The sequence below is a fragment of the Haliotis rufescens genome, unplaced genomic scaffold, assembly GCF_023055435.1.
Source record: "Haliotis rufescens isolate VD_foot unplaced genomic scaffold, xgHalRufe1.0.p SCAF_15, whole genome shotgun sequence".
In the NCBI taxonomy this organism is placed as follows: Eukaryota; Metazoa; Mollusca; class Gastropoda; order Lepetellida; family Haliotidae; genus Haliotis; species Haliotis rufescens.
Window position 1 is genome coordinate 26,722,139 of NW_025963835.1, and position 19,910 is coordinate 26,742,048.

General features: G+C 44.2%; 1 protein-coding gene across 1 annotated transcript in view; it reads left to right on the forward strand.

Moving 5' to 3' along the window:
• The window catches only part of LOC124140200 (mucin-5AC-like), a 112,763-nt gene that overhangs the window by 51,249 nt on the left and 41,604 nt on the right, over positions 1–19,910 (forward strand). The window lies entirely within an intron of this gene.

Below are 19,910 nucleotides of genomic sequence, written 5' to 3' on the forward strand. Positions count from 1 at the left end.
GGATCTTCACGGGTTGTTTCGCTCCGTGATTTTCATGTGTTACAGAGATAATAATATACACACTGTTTGATGTGCTGAGGTTACGCTTAGGTATCAAAAAGAAAACCGTTAATTTGGACCGTACCTCTTTGTCAGTGGAATCGTCCGGATAAACACATGTCCGGATTACGGACTCATTGTATGAAGGAATATGCAGGAGTTCCAAGCGGTCGGAAAGTGAGGGATTTGGATTGACGAGGCATCAGCTATCGCGATTTCACTGTGCAGAATTCCCTTTAGCAAAAATCTGACATTTTTTCGTTTGTTTGTTTATTGTTTAACGCCGCACTCAGAAATATTCCAGCTGTGTGACGGCGGTAATAGGTGAGGTGAAATGGATTTGAACGACTCACGACGTTCAAGCTTATTGCCTTTATATAGCGACATGCATGTGTGTATGGCTGCTTGTACTAGACTGGACTAATGTCTGTTTTATAGTGCTCGCCCACTGAGATACCATGCCGCAGTTTAACATCATACCCCACTCAGACACAGTATACTGACTCCAAGCCTACCAGTCCTTGTTCTGTCCCCTTTACAAAGGATATAAAGAATAATATAAAGGAAATAAACTACTAGTAAATGGGTTGGTATGGATACAGCCCAATATCAACCAGCAACATTTGACATCGTTACTAGGCACGTCAGCATCTTCATCCAGCGTGACCTCAGTGACCTGCGTTATATTTGGTTACCTAGTCTACCTGACACAGGTGTGCTAATCACCTGGTCGCTCAGGTGTAACTGTCATCTTTACAATAGAATCTACCTGCCGTGTGGGGTGGTAGGATGCTGTGACCGGTGTGTCGTCAGACATGTTTGTTTGAGGTCAGAGCGGAGGTCAGAGTTGAGGTCATTGAGGAGGAGGGTGAAGACCGGGTTTCTTGTTAGGGGAACTAACTGTCGACTTTCTGATTTATTGAACCTATTGACAAAAGATGCATGATGAAGATCATTTTAAGGGATAATGATAACGTAACCAGGCAACAGAATATATTGGAAAATGTAAACGGTTGCTAGATGTTCAAGTTTTGACAAGATTCATTGCGCGATGTCAGTGCAATCTTTTTGTTTGTTTGTTTGTTTAAACGCTTCACTCAGCAATATTCCAGTAGAAAATAATCGATTCTGGATCGAAAATCCAGTGATTGACATCATGAGCATCGAACCACACAATTGGGATATGATGACATGCATCTACCAAGTCAGCGAACCTGACCACCCAGTCCCGGTAGTAGCCTGTTAAGACAAGCATGGGTTGCTGAAGACCAGCTCAGACCCAGATCTTCACGAGTAGCTATCTTTTTTAACCTTTCGAGATAACAGTAAAGATGACTGACAGACGTTGATGACACTGGGTGGTTAGATATGGAAGCCACCCGGGTTTGAATCCCACGAAGCTACAATATCTTTATCTCCCCATCGTGATTCTGCTGGCATTAATCGACATAACCAAGGTAAACAAATAAGCCAGTTGCATTACCTATTGAATAAACAGAAAATAGGTATTATATTTTTGGGGGATATTTTTAGGTGTTTGTTGTCTTCACTAAAAAACTTTCCAAAATTATTCAAGATCCCTAACTTTTTTCGTTCTGTATATGTCGTGAATATTTAGATCACGGGGTATGTGTACAATATACTCGGTCACCTTAACAGGTCTTCATGACAAAGCGCCATGCTGTTATGCTTGTTTACAAGGTATGTGAACAACACGAATGTGAAATAAAGACTTGGAGGTAGTTGTGTGGCTTACCTTACAAAGGTAGCATTGTATTGGGACTAGTGTCGTGTTGACTTCAAGTAAGTCTCCAGTATACACGACTGGTCTACGGCATTCTCGACCCAGCTGATATGGCGCTGTGCTTCATAGCTTGACAAAACACAATACTACCTACTTGGGATCCATTCCGTCTTTTGTCACATGCTATTATTCTCTACAGAACATTCTATATTGTCACGAATACAAATGTTTGCTGTGGGTTTGTTGAATGATCGGATTATACGATTACTGTACTTATGACCTTAATTGTTTGGGTTGATGTAACACTAATTGGGATGCCAACCTTCCCATCCCCTGAATCCAGATAACCGTCTGACGTTTTTACTCTCTGAAGACGTTAAAAGATGGTACTTGTTGTTACCCTGTCTGGCGTTCGGCATTAATGGGCTAAAACAAGGACTGGTCGGCTCGGAGTCATTATACTGTGTCTGAGTGGGGTATTCATGTTAAACTGCGGCATGGTATCTCAGTGTGCTAGCACCATAAATCAGCATCAGTCCGGACTAGTACAAGCAGCCACACACACACACACACACACACACACACACTCACACTCACACACACACACACACACACACACACACACACACACACACACACGTGGCTATATAAGTGCAATAAACTTGGACGCGACGTTAAACCCCTTTTCACCTCACCTCACCGTTTTATTGCAACCAGCTTTGATCCCTCACTGGACAGTAAGGGTCAGCGAGATACAGATCTGTGGTCTACGTTCAGACGCTGAATAATGCAAGGTGTCACGGAATCCAGTGTGGCGTCACCAACGCCAATTGATATACTGACCTTATGACTTATGATCAAAGTCCCACAGCTGTTGAGGACGGTCTCCGTGATCTAGTGGTAGAGCGTCCGCCCGGAGAGCGGAAGGTCCGGGGTTCGATCCCCGCGTCATACCAAAAGACGTTAAAATATGGTACTTGTTGTTACCCTGCCTGACACTCGTCATTAAGGGCTGAAACAAGGACTGGTCGGCTCGGGGTCAGTATACTGAGTGGGCCGGTGTTCATGTTAACTGCGGCATGGTATCTCAGTGGGCTAGCACTATGAAATCAACATTGGTCCAAGCAACCACACACACACGTGCATGCACGTCGCTATATAAGTGCGATAATCTTTTACGCGACGTTAAACCCCATTTCACCTCCCTCCCTTCACACAGCTGTTCAAAGGATGTTTTCATCTACATGGTTCGCCCAATAGCTATTTTGACAAATTGAAAATAAATTTTCAAATGTACAACTGCGTTGATGTCTGTGCATTCATGATTATCCTTCTGATGTACGGAAGCATGTGCTTGACATAGCGGAAACATCCTTGTTTATGTTCCTTGTCATGATATGTGCTTGTGTGAGTTATGGAGCATGGTAAGATTTTATGATGATCTAAGACAGATTGGTGGATGTTTGCTTACGCCGAGTTACGGGCTTGCTGATGTCCTTAACACGCTTGAAGATTCCGGGGTAGAATAGGTCTTCAGCAACCCATGCTTGCCGTAAAAGGTGACTATGCTTATCGTAAAAGGCGACTAACGGGATCGGGTGGTCGGGCTCGCTGACTTGGTTGATGCACGTCATCGCTCCCAATTGCTTGGATCGATGCTCATGATATCAATCACTGGATTGTCTGGTCCAGACTCGATTATTTACAGACCGCCGTTATATATAGCTGGAATATTGCTGAGTGCGGCGTTAAACAACCAACCAACCTTAACACGCTTTACCAGGCAATGGAACCTCCTACAAATGTATGACCACCCAGGTTCAGCGTTGTGCACATAAAGTAAATTGTTCCCAGTGTCTTTGTCAGAGCGCTTGACTGTAATATTACTCGTACACCCCACCCCACCCCACAACCCCAACCCTACCGCGAAACCAGTCAACACCCTTCTCCGCTATAGTACGGTGCGTGTGTTCTGTAGAGAGGGGTATACTCCCAACATGGGTACAATATGTGAAGCCCATATCTGGTGTCCCCCCGCCATAATATTGCTGGAATATATATTAAATCAAACTCACTCACCCTTGAGTGGGACCGCATGGTGACTTTTCTCAACATATTTGTACAAGAGAGTTACATACAGACAGCACCCGTGAATATCCGGGGTAGAATAGGTCTTCAGAAGCCAATGCTTTCCGTAAAAGGTGACAATGCGTGTTGTTAGTGGCGCCTAACGGGATCGGGTTATCAAGCTCGCTGACTTATCTTTTTCACTTTGCAGTCTAATCTGTGTCAATAGTGGCGATATGTGGCTGACCATAGACTGTGTTTACCGAGACGAGCAGTTATTATATCATAGCCTCTTTGTCATGATTTTGTGTCATCGACAAACAAAACTAATCCATGATATGATAATCGTATTTGTTTATGTTTATTACAGCGATAATATCATTATGGTCTTTTCGATAACCAAACACACTTATCAAGAAGTTGCTTTTGAATATGATACGGCGATAGCACATGAATGCCTTTGTTCTTATATGGGTTTGATATGGACGGTGTTACTCGTTAGAGCTTAAGATCTTAGGTTGGTTGGTTTGTTGTTTAACGCCACACTCAGCAATATTACAGCTATATGACGGCGGTCTGTAAATAACCGAGTCTGGACCAAACAATCCAGTGATTGACATCATGAGCATCGATCCACGCAATTGGGATACGATGACATGCACCAACCACGTCAGCGAGCCTGACTACCTGATCCCGTTAGTCGCCTTTTACGGCAAGCATGGGTTGCTGAAGACCTATTCTACGCCGGATCTTCACGGGTCCGGAATGTTAATAATACACATATTAATGTGCTTGGGGCCCGTCCCAATAGTAAACGTACGCAATCTGCATGCCTCGAGTGCCGCAAGGTTTCATGCTCTTTAGATTAAAACTGCAGGAAAATCACAAAAAGTGCTGACATGTCGTTTCCTCGCAGTACCAACACCTATGCACCCACACGTTGCATCTGAGGAATTCCTTCCCCAGGCTATTCCTCTTTCCCCAGGCCGACCCTCAACTTGGATCGATATATCGATCTTGGATCTCCGTTTCGCGAGGGAGAGATGTTCGATCTCAGTCAGCGACTTGTGATGCTGTATCAGCTGCAGGCGGATTTAAACACCATCTGTCCTCGGCTTGTTGGTGACCTTCACCTCTCCTGTTTATGACAGTATAGAGACCTTGCACCGAGTCTATTTAACATAATAAATAGGGAATATGTCACATATTAGATATAACGAATTTGTGTCAATACATGTCGTTATTTTTTTAATCGGTAGTCTCGGAGTATTAATATTCTCTTAGTTTACCCACGACCAAGCTTTACCTGTCTCACTCATATTACATCATATGTATAACGTTTTTGGTTTTATGTTGTGTCGAGAGCGGAAGGTCCAGGGTTCGATAAAAAGAGGGCATGAAGAGGCTAAAACAAGGACGGGTCGTACGGAGTCTGTATACTGTGTCTGAGTGGGGTGTTCATGTTAAACTGGTATCTAAGTGGGCTATCACTATGAAATGGGGACACACACACACACACACACACACACACACACACACACACACACACACACACACGTCAAATCAAACTCACTCACTCATTCACTACAAATGGCGCACACATGTTTCATGAATGCATGTTACAGTCAAATGTCGTTTCATGTGAAATCAAACTCACTCACTCCTCTCTAACTGATTTTCCAAGAAATAACACAAGTATCACGTTTACTGGAACCCGAGCGCATCGGGAGAGAAGTGTCCCACTCGGTCAAAGCATGTTGCCAAGAAGTGTATCTCAGCAAATGAAGCTAGTAATTAAAATTGATTTTTGGGGTGACGTGAAGGATATGGAAGTCATGTGAAAGTTACAGCTCAACAAATTAACTTCATGGAAGATCTCACAGGCTTATTGTTAGCGGAGTTGCAGCGTAAATATTGAGCAAGTCACAGAGACGTTTGCCAGTGATTGTGTATCGACCCTTGGAGATGCATTACACATCCACGTGGTAGATGAAGTCAGTGAGCTTCGATTCCACCAGTTTCAATTAAGCCATAAGTAACTGATCGTGATTTTTTAACTCTGAATGAAGTCTTTGTTTACTTTGCTGTCGGATCACGAGAGCTTGTAAACAAACACTTATTCCGATTGCATGTATGTGTTGGTTGACAGAATGACAGTACAGCTAGACAGCACTGTATCGGTTCTAACTTTTTAAACAAAAATATCAGATGTATTGGAGAGGGTGTTTGTCGTGGTTGAAGAGGGGGTTCCCTGTATTACACCCATCCGGTTTCCAACCCCACAGCCCCTGTGAAGATTCCGGGTTAGAATAGGTCTTCAGCAACCCATACTTGCCGTAAAAGGCGACTAAGCTTGTCGTAAAAGGCGACTAACGGGATCGGGTGGTCAGGCTCGCTGACTTGGTTGATACATGTCATCGATCCCAATTGCGTGGATCGATGCTCATGATATTAATCACTGGATTGTCTGGTCCAGACTCGATTATTTACAGACCGCCGTCATATAGCTGGAATATTGCTGAGTGTGGCGTTAAACAACAAACCAACCCAACCAAACCAACCCCACAGACCCTACAGATGAATAAACTTGATTCTTGGTGTTTGCTGCATGGGTGTTTGCTGTTATCGTATTGCGCAGTAAGAGCTTAGCATTAAGTGTGTATGTGTTTGTTGTTTAACGCCGCACTCAGCAATAATCCAGCTCATATGGACGTGTTGTCAATTATCGGCTTTCCCTGACACAATTTCGTTTCCATGACAACTTTGCAATTAATACGACATCTGTTGCAGGTGACCTTTGCATAGTGTTTGAAATACATCCCCAGACAACATATGTAATTTAAATGAAAGCGTAGTCGATTGAAGATATAATACATCTACCTACTCAAACAACGCGCACCTGTTTCAAAGCGATCTGGCCACGCCAGAAACCTATTATAGTGGGTTCGAATCCCGTTTCGCCATAATTATGTTTCTCGGTTTGTCAGCACCATACCCGAGCTCGTGGATTTCACCGAAGTGGCAAACGTCTGAGACCTGCCTCACTTCGGGCTTTCCTCCCACTTATTTCACTAAAAGCCTGGGCAAGTCTAGATCAAACTAAACCAAGTCTAGTTTCCTTGATTTCTCATGCAGAGGACTCTTGAGAGGAGGAAAGGCTCTTTTGAAAATAATTAATTTATTACAATTATTTTTAAGAGATGTTTTCATGGACGTAAGCGTTAGTCTATGATATAGGGAATACTGTTCAAAAGCGGCGTTACGCCCAACTCACTCACACCAGACGATCTGCATTTAGGTCTAGTAACACTCTACCAAAATGGGGATTGTGTGGCTAACATGGCGTCTGAGTATGGACGATCGGTATGGTCGATGTTCACGCCATCACCCACTGACTTTGCTGCTTGAGACTCGAGACAGTCTCATTGATTTCATATTGGTGATTATGCATTGTTACTCAGCTCGTTTTAACACTGGGTGGCATGGGTGCAGAGTTGCGCCCCTTCGTGTGCCAGGAACCGACGAGGGGTTGAGTCCAAATTATGCTCTGACTGTAAACATTGTTCAGTCATCATCAACGTACATAATGATTACGACCAGCGTCACTTTGGGATTTCTCCCACATCAAGCTGACACGTAATGATATATACTACTCAAAAGAAGTTAAAGAACACCCGATTCTTTCATATCACTGTAGTTAATCTGTCATGACATACCAAGAATCAGGTGCTCTTTTACTCCTTGTGAGTAGTATATTTCATTGCGTGTCAGCTGAAATACTGTTCAAAGTGGCGCATAAACCCAACGCATTCAACACCAAGGTCTGATGTGTTTGTTCAGATTGGACAGTGTATATTTATTGATCTCTCTTCAGTGAAATATGTTGTCAAACTATAATGAAATCCTGTGTGACGGTATCAGCTTTCTAGTTAACCTCTATCCACCACCACAACTCAATAAGTAACATATACCTGCATCATCACGACCCATGAGTGAGTGAGGATGGTTTTCACCGCTTTTACCAGCTATATCACGACTGGGGGCACCGGAAATGGGCTTCACACATTGTACCCATGAGGAATCGACCCTGTTGTGAGTGAGTGAGTATAATTTTACGCCGCTTTTAGCAATATTCCAGCTATATCACGACAGGCCGCACCAGAAATCGGCTTCACACATTGTACCTATAACGGGAATTGACCCCGGGTTTTCGACGTGAGGAGCAAACGCTTTAACCGCTAGGCCATCACTCCGCTCCGGGGGCACGGGGGGCCCAGTCGTCTAAGGCGACGCGATTCGCTGTGCAGAGTTGCGTCCCTTGGGCACGCCAGAAACCTATGATTGTGGGCTCAAATCCCGGTTCGCCCCGATTATGTTTCTAGGTTTGTCAGCACCATACGCGTGCTCGTGGTTTCACCGAAGTGGTAAACGTCTGTGACCTGCATCACTTCGGGCTTTCCTCCCACATTAAGCTGACACGCCGTGATATAACTGGAATACTGTTAAACACATCTCACTCACTCACTCCGCTTCACAGCCCGTAAAGTAATACCAATAAACATCATCGCAACTCAATAAAACACAAGTAGCCGCTCCGTGGGTAATAAAACAACCAACGTGGAATATCAAATTATTAATTTATCGCCCTGGTAGGATTTGGTTTATAACGCGTATAAACGCGAGTTTATGTATTCTGCTATTATCGTGGTAGGCTGGGTCGTGCTCGACACGCTACGTTCACAGTGTCAGGTTCGGAAATGTAATCATACATACAATTCGAACCATATTTTATTTATCGTCACAGATGTGTTCAAAATGCCTGTTATATATTTTTGTCAGTTTTATAGCTGTTTTTGTTTTGCGAACACCTGGTGTCATGACTAATTTTCAGTGATCTATTTAAATAATTTTACGCCAAATGGAATCTGTTTTATCGGCCAAGCGAGGTTGGTTATTCTCTGACGTTAACTTTTTATATTTTATTGTCAGAGAGTTATAGGGGCGGTGGGGTAGCCTAGTGGTTAAAGAGTTCGCTCGTCACGCCGAAGACCCGGGTTCGATTCCCCACATGTGGACAATGTCCGAAGCCCATTTCTAGTGTCCCCCGCCGTGATATTGCTGGAATATTGCTAAAAGCGGGATAAAACAGTACTCACTCGCCCTTATCAAAATATGACCTTCATTGACCAAATATGGTGGTCCTTGGTGAACAAGGATATATTGTAAATGTACGGTGACATAAACATGTACAAATATAACATATCTATTTAAACATAACAAGGGTAAGGCTATCAAATGGGTCTTTTCACGTTGCCCAAAAAATTCGTTTACATGTACCGAGACGGTATCGCAATAATCATAAATGCATATCTCCGAGTCCCGTAACAACACTTAAAGATGCGTCCTATTGTACACGGGGTAAATTCACTTAAGCACGCCTCCGCTGACAAACATGTGAATAAAATCTCCATTGTCACCGCCAATGCAATCTGCTGTCATTCCTTTTTATTCATTCGCTCGCATAATGTGTGAAACCCATTTCTGTTGTCCCCCGCCGTGATATTGGAGGAATATTGTTAAAAGTGGCGTAAAACCATTCTCACTCGCAAAGGGATTTATTGCACTTTCTCATAGCGAAAGAAAGACCGCTCAAGTCTAGGTATTTACACAGGAAGCAATAAACTTCTTGGCTGTATATTTACTGGCCACTGGGGGATATGGGCAGGTAGTTCCCACTGTAGTTGGCCTGATATATTGATGTACATACTTGAACGTCATGTACACGTCAACACGAACACGTCGGAATAATTTCCCTTTACCCAAACAGGTGGAGTTCTCCCCCCATATCAAGCGAGCTGACACGTCGTTCAAAGCGGCGTTATACCAAACTCACTCACAAAGGTAGATGTGAGGAATTTAGGGGTCCTTCTTTCTACTTTCTTTACATAGACACAGACAGACACGCACGCACACACACGCCCGCACGCGCACGCACACGCACGCACACACACAACCACGCATGCACACATACGCACACGCACACACGCACACACTCACATGCACGCGTCGTTATATAAATTAGCCACGTCCTTGTCTTAGGGGTAACGACTTTCCTTTCACACAGACTCACACAGACATTCATACGCACGCATGCACGCATACACTGAGACACACGCACACACTAAGCCACACACACAAACATGCACACGTCGTTTTATGAATTGAACACGTCAGTAACTCCTTTCTTTACACACAGACACAAAAAAATAGACAAACAAACACACGCACACACTTAGAGTCAGGACCAATTGTGATACGATGACATGCATCAACCAAATGATATACGACATGCATCGATCAAGTCAGCGAGCCTGACCACCTCTTACGACATGCATAGTCGCCTTTTATGGCAAGCATAGTCGCCTTTTACGGCAAGCATGGGTTGCTGAAGACCTATTCTACCCCGGATCTTCACGGGTATTACGACTATGGTCAAACCCACAAGCACGAGTATGGTGCTGACAAAATCAGGGGAATCAGCGATTTGAACCCAGGATCAAATGATTCTTCACTCACTCTCCAAGATGGCCACCCTTCAGTACCTGAACGAGGTTGTCTACAGATGAACATAGCGTAATAGGCAGACAGAAACCCCGATTATGTTTCTAGGTTTGTCAGCACCATACCCGTGCTCGTGGGTTTCACCGAAGTGGTAAACGTCTAAGACCTGCATCACTTCGGGCTTTCCTCCCACATTAAGCTGACACGCCGCGATATAACTGGAATGCTGTTAAAAGCGGCGTTAAACCCAACACACTCACTCATGTCGGTGTTATGCGATTTCTGTTTCTGAATAATGTTACCTGTGATAGCCGACCCGACTTGGCTGAACACAGATCTACCCTGTCTGGTGTAGTGGATAGGTAAACAGCATATCAATGACCGCTGCTGACAGGTAAACAGTGTACGGCCATTCCCTGCTTGCCGATACTGGACATATCTGACCACTGGCTGACCTTTAGCTCAGGCCTATGTGTATGTGTAGTTTACGTTGAATGATTGAATGCCAGGTGCTCGATAACTGTAATGTACCCGATCGTTTGATACTCTTGGTTTCTTGGGGTGGGATCTGGTGGGGTGTTCGTGGGTTGAGGTAGTGGTCAGGGTGCCGCTGTACAAAACAACCTTAGCACTACGACTGTCATAAAGTCTATCTTAAGGTATGGGATTACGATCACCTTGGCGCTAAAATCGCTTTGTACAACAGCACCCTGGACATTGTGGTAGTTCTGAAATATAATGTGTTTTGAGTAACAAAAATGTGTCTCGAAGCGCTGTCTTGTCCCTGTGGGGATTCCGGGTCAGGATTGGCCCTTTTTTATGCCGGTTAGACAGGGGAAGGTCCTTTAAACCATGTCGTGTCTGTATGGGACATTTCGGTATGGCCTAGTGGTTAAAGTGTTCGCTTGTCACGCCGAAGACCCGGGTTCGATTCCCGACATGGGTACCATGTTTGAAGCCCATTTGTAGTGTCCCCCGCAGTTATATTGCTGGAATATTGCTAAAAGCGGCGTAAAACCAAACTCACTCTATTAATTTCGATAAAATCACCACCCCCCGACTCACTGTGCAGAGTTGCGTCCCTTTGGCACGCCAGAAACCTATGATTGTGGGTTCGAATCCCGGTTCGCTTCAATTATGTTTCAAGGTTTGTCAGCACCATACCCGTGCTCGTGGGTTTCACCGAAGTGGTAAACCTCTGAGACCTGCATCACTTCGGGCTTTCCTCCAACATTAAGCTGACACGCCGCGATATAACTGGAATACTGTTAAGTGCGGCGTTAAACCCAACTCACTCACTCAAACGTGAACTGAAGTGGGAGTGTAGAAAACAATAAAGAAACGTAATGTCGCCATCTTGACGACAGTTTGGTTTATGACGGACGCCATTGTTGGTGTGCTTCGACAGTTGCAGCCTCGCATGTCTGTGTAGACGACAACACCGGGACGCGGTGCCTGGTAGTGCACCAGATATTGTTGCAGCCTGCAAAAGCATGTCTGCATCACTATTTAAAAAACACAACATGTTCATAACCATTCTTGTTTTATGTCAGCGTGTGATATCCATCGTGTTTCCTAGCAACGGAGTTTGTATATGACGCTTTTAGAATAAGAAATGTCATTTCTGACGTGAGCTATATATGAGTAAAACTTGAATGAATGTCAAGCTGAACCAGAAATCATCTTGTTTCAATAATTGATTTAAATGATCAAATAAAGGTTTATTTATGTGTTGATGTATAGCAGGAATCGTGGCCATGAATATCTAACAAGGGTGAATGCAAACTAGAATCAACACTTAAACACGTTTGTCCATTAACACTGAATATACATTTTCTCAAAGAAAATCTTTTCCATTCATGCCCGTCTTGCGCTTGCGCTTGTCAAGTCCAAAGCAAAAGGTATTTACCAGCGCTTGTAATAGTGTATCAAAGAAACCGTAAGAATGCCTTGATCTTCCCTCAATACAGGCCAAGCACGATCCAGTGAAAATATTCCCCTTCATTCACAGAGCCAGAAAATAGCAGCGTGAATTCAGAAGCGTGGGTTAGTGTGTCGGGCAAGACCAGGACCCACTTGCACAAAGCGATCTTAGCGCAAAGATGATCGTAACTCCCATACTTTAACATAGGCTTACAATAGTTGTAGCGCTAAGATCGCTTTGTGCAAGTGGGCCCAGGAGTTCATGCCCTTGGCTGCGTGGGACGAAGAGTAACCTGTTTGCAAGACAAACCCTTGTCCAATATTGGGGGCCACGGATGACTGACATTAAACTGCAAAACTAGAGTCAGTGTATCAGTAAATACACTGACGTGATGGGGATCGGTTACTCCAGTGTGCTTCTTCTTGAAAAGACTGGTTTCGGCATGGTGATCAATTGTAACTGTGACGTCCATATTGTGTCCATTTGGCGTTGCTGTAATAAGGGCGGTAGGGTAGCTTTGTGGTTATTGCGCTTTTTATTGGTTATTAAGTCCTGGGTTCGAATCTCCACATGGCAACGCGTGAAGCACATTCTTGGTGTCACCCAGTTATCTGATCATATTGATTAAAGTGCCGATAAACAATACTCACTTGTCCTCAGCAATATTCCAGCTATATTGCGGCGGTCGGTTAAAAATCGAGTCTGGACCAGACAATCTCGATGATTGACATGATGAGCATCGATCTTTGCAATAGAGATACGATGACATGCATCAATCAAGTAAGCGAGTCCTTTGTCACATATTTGATACAAACCCGTGGAGCTTCCGGGGTAGAATAGGTCTTCAGCAACCCATGCTTGCCGTAAAAGGCGACTATTCTTGTCGTAAGAGGTGACTAACAGGATCGGGTGGTCAGGCTCGCTGACTTGGTTGATGCATGTCATCGTATCCCAATTGCTTGGATCGATGCTCATGATGTAAATCACAGGATTGTATGGCCAGGATTCGATTATTTTTCAGTCCTCCGTCATATTGCTGAGTTCGACGTTAAATAACAAACAAACAAAAACAATGTTTCTGTCGTACACATACATACGTGAAGATCATGATATCAAATTGTTACTGTCCCACACAGACATACGTTAGATATCACGATGTCGCCACGCTGTCTCTGTTACATTAGCAATGTGTTGCGGTGCCACCTCCCGCTGAAAGAATTCAACGACAATGGCCCGAGTTGTTGCTTAAATTTGATTATAGATTATATCCCGCCTCACAAGTCAATCCCCCCACAATAGAGGCTTGTGTCGTTGTCCGTTGGAGGATTCAGGTTAGCACTTCTTCATGACCTGCGCACTTGTTGGCTGGAATTCCTTCATACGTATTTAATCGGGGGATAAAGGTTTTTATGTTGGGGGAAAACCACATAGATCATGAGGCTTGAGACGTGTTTTAGATATAGATGGGTTCTGCTAGACTTGTCCTATTATCCAATAATGAACGCTTATCGTTGACAGTTTATGACCAAGGGTAGGTTAGTGTTGGGTCGCTCTGATGAGTTAGATAATAGCCACACATTATACGCCCAGAGCGGCTGATGTATTCGCAAGTTAATGTACATACTGATTAGACATACAATATATCAGTTATAGCTCATCATTCATAAATTCCAGACCCGTGAAGATCCCGGGGTAGAATAGGTCTTCAGCAACCCATGCTTGCCGTAAAAGACGACTATGCTTGTCGTAAAAGGCGACTAACGGGATCGGGTGGTCAGGCTCGCTGACTTGGTTGATGCATGTCATCGATCCCAATTGCGTGGATCGATGCTCATGATGTAAATCACTGGATTGTCTGGTCCAGACTCGATTATTTACAGACCGCCGTCATATAGCTGGAATGTTGCTTAGTGCGGCGTTAAACAACAAACCAACCAACCAAATCATAAATTCCGGGGGTACGGGGGGCCCAGTCGTATGAGACGACGCAATTCGTCCCTTGGACCCACCAGAAACATGATCCTGGGTTCAAATCCCGCTTCACCCTGATTCTGTTTCTAGGTTTGTCAGCACCATACTCGTGGTAAACGTCTTAGACCTGCATCACGTCAGGCTTACCTCCTACTTTAAGCTGGAATGCTGTTAAACGTGTCACTGAACCCAACTCACTCACTCACCCATTTATATATTCCAAAATTGAATTAATGATTCGTTAATAGCACCTGCCTATGTGCCCTCTCATCACTCTTTAGTTTCCTGACTCTGTGTTAGTGAGTGAGTAAGGTTTGACGCCGCTTTAAGAATTATTTGGGTTTGTGACGCAGGTCGCAGACGGTCTGACTCTGAAGAAAACCAGGATCACGGGTGCTGACAGACCAAGGTTCAAAAGATTAATGTCCCTTAGACATTTACGATTTGAGGTCGAATCAAACTCGCGTCGTAGACGTGACAAGCAACCACATTAACCTCTGTGCCATCCTGCCACTCTGTTTGAATGAATTGTCGCTGGACACAACACTACAAGTTTTGAAGCACTACGCGGACCAACGCCCTCAGTACGTGTTTGTGGTTCGGTAATCTTTCCCCAAACATTTCTGAAGCATGTCTTATCCCCAAGCGTTCCCGGAAGCCACACCCAAGTCAGTTTACTCTCAAACTCTCTCCTGGACCTCTGACCACGTGTACAGTCCAGCGTGTCGCCATAAAACACTGTTACAACAACAGCACTATACCTTAACACCTCCCTTAATCTTTTCATCCCGGGCCCCACTCTCACTATCTCCTCAACCACAGCCTGGTGACATTTGGATTAACTTTATTAAGGGGTGTGTCCACCTCCGCGGCCATGTTGGCATAGGTTAGTCCGCTGAACAGCACGATAATCCCACAAATTACTGACCGCTCCGTTAAACAACGACATAATCCCTGCGGATTAGATCGGATATTCATCTGATTCATACTTTGGGAAAGGTTGATAAGTATATACTTACGTGAGTGTGGTTGTGTATTTTTAAACCGGTCGACGTTGAGACATGTCTGTTCGGATGTTCCTCTCGTTTGTAAGAGGCTGAGTGTAACTGACGGCTACAATTGAAAGCAAACATGCTAAAGCCACAAAACAACATGGCTTGTTGACCGTAAACAAAGAACCAGAAATAGGGCTCCCCTCGCCTATAAACAACTTTGTAGCAGGGATGACGGAAAATGGAACTCAATATGTTGTCAGTTGTGATCACGGTGGAAGGGCAATGCAGGTAATTGGTGTAACGTGAGGTAGGGCAAATGATAAGCGTCCAGGTAATCGTGCGAGGGAATCTCTTAACGACATTTCACCACGTCGACCGGATGCGTGGGTTAGTTATATGCCATAGTGATGACTCGGTCTAGGCCGACTCAACGGCGGAATAATTGAGTTCAAGCGCTAGATGAGAGGACTGGTGTAATGACGCTGAAAACGGCATCATTTATGATCTTGATATTTAAATTATGTAATTAATTAGGTAATCCAGTAATAGTTTATCATGATCTTGGTGTTCCTATCATTCTCATTAATATCATCACAATAATCATCAGGCACCACTGATGTGGGTCCGACACCCAGCTTCGGCGTTTCTATATTGTTGAGTGAGTTGGGTTTAACGCTGCTTTTAACAGTATTCCAGTTATATCGCGGCGTGTCAGGTTAATGTGGGAGGAAAGCCCGAAGTGATGCAGGTCTCAGACGTTTATACCACTTCGGTGAAACCCACGAGCACGGGTATGGTGCTGACAAACCTAGAAACATAATCAGGGCGAACACGGAATCGAGCCCACAATCATAGGTTTCTCGCGTGCCCAAGGGACGCAACTCTGCACAACGGATCGCGGCGCCTTAGACGACTGGGCCACCCGTGCCCCCTCTATATTGTTGTCCTTCACTCAAATAAATATATGCCACAGGTGTTCTCGATTTGCTCTGTGTATCAACAAGATCGGGACATTAAATACAAACTCATTATCCTGTTAAGACCCATATGTCCTTCGTCTGGTTATCCGTTAACCCTGGTGCGGATTAACGAGTCTCAACTTCATCATAAAAATCAGGTCCAGTTGAAGTGTCCGGTTATCATAAACTATGTCATCCTGACCTTGGTGTCACACTGGCGTCCGTATTATCACAGCTTATACATTATGCATAACAGAACGAAGAGGCATTGTGTTGCAGGCGGGCGTGAAGAGGTTATCAAACGTCCAGTCTTGGAGATAGGAAAGGGTGTTGATAACAGCGAGGTAGCTCTACACTAGACGCGGGTAACGTCGAGGACATGACACTCAATGACATAGAGACCGAGGACAGGCCACAGATATTGAGTAGACGTACTCGTTAAGAGTTTGCTATATCATGGTTCAACACAAGACAAGGCGACCCAAATATGCTTACTCTATCAACTGACCCGTGAAGATCCAGGGTAGAATAGGTCTTCAGCAACCCATGCTTGCCGTAAAAGGTGACTTTGCTTGTCATAAGAGGCGACTAACAGGATCGGGTGGTCAGGCTAGCTGACTTGGTTGATAAATGGCATCATATCTCAGTTGCGTGGATCGATGCTCATGAATTGTCTAGTCGACTCGTGAAGATCCGGGGTAGAATAGGTCTTCAGCACCCCCCCCCGGGAGCACGGTCGGTCAGGTCGTCAAAGCAGTTTTCATTCAATAGGCGTTCCAGATCTTGTTGTCGTATGTTCGAATCCATGAGTTACACTGATTATGAACCTTGGTTTGTAAGCAGCAACTGTTCTCGGTTAACGACTGAGACCTGCATCACTTGGGTATTTCCCCCCACATGCAGCTTACACGCCGTGATAAATCTGAAGTGCTGTCCAAATCGACGCCACAGTCATCTCACTCATTATTAACTCTCTGAATATCATTGCTGGCCACTGTAATATGGACTGGGTTGTTTACTTGGCGAAAATCTTGCTCGCTTGCGATTGCGAACACGCGTGACTAGTGCCCTTAGTATCATGGTATTAACTTAATTATAGTAACGTTCCAAACTAAAAGGGGCGGTCGGGTAGCCTTGTGGTTAAAGCGTTCGCTCTTTACGCTTAAGACCCGGGTTCGATTCCCTATATGGTAACTATGTGTGAAGCCCATTTCTAGTGTCCCCCGCCGTCATATTGCTAGAATATTGCTAAAAGCGGCGTAAAACCATGGTTACTCACATACATCAAAATATTATACCGCCTCCGTTGTCTTGTGGTAGAGCGTCATTTATCTGCGTCCGAATAGGGTATTCGTGTTAAACTGCGGCATCGGATCTCAGTGGACTAGCTCTATTCACCTGGCAATACCTCCGCCGCCATTCCTCCCCGCGCGCGCGCACGCACACACACACACATTTGCAGTAATCTTGAGCTGAACGTTAAACCCCATCTTAAAAATAATGTCCTTTAGGGTTTAACACAAAAAATAGGCTGAATTCGATACATAAACAACCTACAGTCTCGGCAGGAAGCATTACGGAGTTCCATGTGAATTAACATTGAATTGCCTTGTTGACAGTCCCTCGCCTCCCACCTCCGAATTTTCTGTGTTATGAGTAGGTAATCACATTGTGTGCGCTTCACACCAGACATACCCAGTCAATCAAGTCTGCACCCTTATAACAAGACAGTATGTCGTTCTTCCAGCCTATTTCACGCTCAACGCTCCTCACAGGATATGCTTTGTTGGAGGCATCGCATGTATGAAAAGATTACCCCGCGGGAGTGGAATACAGTGTCGGGAGTTCAGGTTTCATCGCGATTCCAAACAGCCAAGCAGTATACGAGCGAATGAATTAAAGGGAATGACAGCAGATTGCATTGGCGGTGACAATGGAGATTTTATTCACATGTTTGTCAGCGGAGGTGTGCTTAAGTGCATTTACCCCGTGTAAAATAGGACGCATCTTGTGTTGTTACGGGACTCGGAGACATGCATTTATGATTATTGCGATACCGTCTCGGTACATGTAAACGAATTTTTTGGGCAACGTGAAAAGACCCGTTTGGTAGCCTTACCCTTGTTATGTTTAAATAGATATGTTATATTTGTACATGTTTATGTCACAGTACATTTACAGTATATCCTTGTTCACCAAGGACCACCATATTTGGTCAATGAAGGTCATATTTTGATAAGGGCGAGTGAGTACTGTTTTATCCCGCTTTTAGCAATATTCCAGCAATATCACGGCGGGGAACACCAGAAATGGGCTTCGGACATTGTCCACATGTGGGAATCGAACCCGGGTCTTCGGCGTGACGAGCCAACACTTTATTGACTAGGCTACCTCACCGCCACTGTTTTGTTAAGGATGATGCCACGCGTATTAAATGTAGCTATAGACAGGTCATGAAAATCATCTATGATTATTGAAGCGGATGAATGCATTACAAACATTAGACCACTCCTCAACAAGACCACACTTTCATATTAGGTGACCCGTGTTGCTGTGATTGATAAGGATACTGGAGTTACTTCCCTTGAATTTGGCGTTTTCCGTCTGAAGGAGCTGAGGGTTACGATCGGTCTGGTCTAGTTCAAGTCGAGTCCACTGTTATCTTATCAGGGGAAAGTCCACTTTGAGCTAAATATAGATGTATGTCCATTGCGTATCTGGACCAATATAAGAATGACACAATCATGGATTGTGAAATATTCTACTCAAGTTTCGTTCTTTCAACATGTTCAATAATATTATATGTGAGGAGTTGAAAGTTTATATCGCCTTTCGCCACATGTAATTTGACAGGTCGCGTTTCGTTGAATATTATTCAGACGTCTTGTATTTTGTCTTTTATAAGGGAACGAAACTAGACATTTTCAGGGGCTAATTTGGTAAAAAAATCCCAAATTAAAGTTTATAAATACCCAATTGAGGATATGATAATTAACATGCCGTGCGTTATTTTAACACCAGTGTTTTTGTCTTACGTTGCCTCATATTTCTTAACACGCCCATGTAAGAAAGAGAAAAAAGCTTCATTACCAAATGGTTTACATTGCTGCATTTTGTTCAATGCTGAAATAAATCTCAATTTAAGAAAAAGACTTTCACAATTTGTGTCAAGACAGCATACTTCCTTAATTACCCAGTCCGGGTGAATGTCGCAAAACCTGAAAGTCCCTCTAAATGTAAATGATTGCCAAGTTTCAATGGTGACAAATTCACCGAAGTGGTAAACGTCTAAGGCCTGAATGACTTCGGGATTTCCTCCCACATTAAGCTGACACTCCGTGATATGACTGGAATATTGCTCAAAGCGGCTTCAAACCTAACACATTGGTGACACAACTGTACACTATCGGACGGGGATATTTTATATGTGAAGAATGATGTATGGTTGGTTGGTTTGTTGTTTAACGCCGCACTCAGCAATATTCCAGCTATATGACGGCGGTCTGTAAATAATCGAGTCTGGACTAGACAATTCAGTGATTGATATCATGAGCATCCATCCATGCAATTGGGATCGATGACATGCATCAACCAAGTCAGCAGCCTGACCACCCGATCCCGTTAGTCACCTTTTACGGCAAGCATGGGTT